This window comes from Neovison vison, chromosome 1 (assembly GCF_020171115.1).
Source record: "Neovison vison isolate M4711 chromosome 1, ASM_NN_V1, whole genome shotgun sequence".
Taxonomy (NCBI): domain Eukaryota; kingdom Metazoa; phylum Chordata; class Mammalia; order Carnivora; family Mustelidae; genus Neogale; species Neogale vison.
In genome coordinates this window covers 263,369,143-263,370,551 of record NC_058091.1, presented here as the reverse complement: position 1 = coordinate 263,370,551, position 1,409 = coordinate 263,369,143, and the positions used below count along the sequence as shown (strand labels likewise).

The 1,409-nt window shown below is 40.2% G+C and overlaps 1 pseudogene; it reads right to left on the bottom strand.

The window, feature by feature from the left end:
• Positions 1-581: 581 nt before the first annotated feature.
• LOC122901948 lies at positions 582-1,074 on the bottom strand (annotated as a pseudogene).
• Between the last annotated feature and the right edge of the window lie 335 nt (positions 1,075-1,409).

Genomic DNA, 1,409 nt, shown 5'->3' with positions numbered 1-1,409 from the left:
ACTGAAGTTGCCTAAAACACTTCTAATTATGAAACAGAGGACTGTTACCCAGAAGACTTTAAAGCAGTACTCAGTAATCTGGTAGAGCAATAGTAGGATACTTGACTGACTTGTTCATTCAACTTTCACTTTTCTTTTTTCTTTATTTTAAAGTTCACTCACTGACAAATTTATTGATATGTCCCCTATGACAGACATTTTACAGGCTTGAAGGCACATAGCAGTGTATAAAAGAAACTAACATGGGGTACCTGGGTGACTCAGTTGGTTAAGTGTCTAACTCTTGTTTTTTGTCTTAGGTCATGATCTCAGGGTTGTGAGATCAAGCCCCATGTTGGGCTCCACATGGGCCACTGAGCGTGGTTAAGATTCTCTCTCTCCCTGTGTCACCTCTTCCCTAAAACAAAACAAAGCAAAACAAAAAAGGAGACTAACCTTTGCCGGGGTGGGAATAATGAAAATAATATTTATTGAATGCTTACCATATGTTAAACCCTCTTCTTTTACTACAGTTAACAAACCATTCAGTAATAGTAATCCTATAATTATCCACATTTTTTTTTTTTTTATCATGAAAAAACTGTATTTAGATTTAGCCAGCTGGACTCAGTTTAGATGATCCCAATTTTGTTGGCAACATCCAAAGCATCATAGTCAGGGGCCAGCCGAACGTATGCCTTCTCTCCATCAGGCCTGATTAAGGTGTTGACCTTGGCTACATCAATGTCATAGAGCTTCTTCACAGCCTGTTTGATCTGGTGCTTGTTGGCCTTAACATCCACAATGAACACAAGTGTGTTGTTGTCTTCTATTTTCTTCATGGCTGACTCAGTAGTCAGGGGGAACTTGATGATGGCATAGTGGTCAAGCTTGTTTCTCCTGGGGGCACTCTTTCGAGGATATTTGGGTTGCCTTCGGAGACGCAGAGTCTTGGGTCGTCGGAACGTAGGTGCGGATCTTCTTTTTTTTGTGACTGTGGATGCCTTTCAGCACCGCTTTCTTGGCTTTCAAAGCCTTTGCTTTGGCTTCGGCTTTGGGAGGGGCGGGGGCTTCCTTCTTAGCTTTCGGCGCCATCTTCGTAAAAGGGCTAATTATCCACATTTTACAGAGAATAAAATTAAGATATAGAGAGAATAAGTTACTTGCTAGAATGTAGAGTTAAGACATGGTGGGGCTTTTAGTCCAAAGAGAACCACTGTGCTTTAGTGTTGTTTTCTACATGAAGTATTGGAGACTAAGGGGGTAGCTGGTATAAGTAATTCACCATAACTACTTAAAATGGTAAGATTCAAGATATTGATCCTAATTTTTTTGGAGCTAAAGTGCATGCATCTGGAATTATGTTAACAGGTCAGAGAAAAAAAAGGTCTCATATTGTTTTTCTCCCAAGTTTTTGCCTTGGGCAAGTA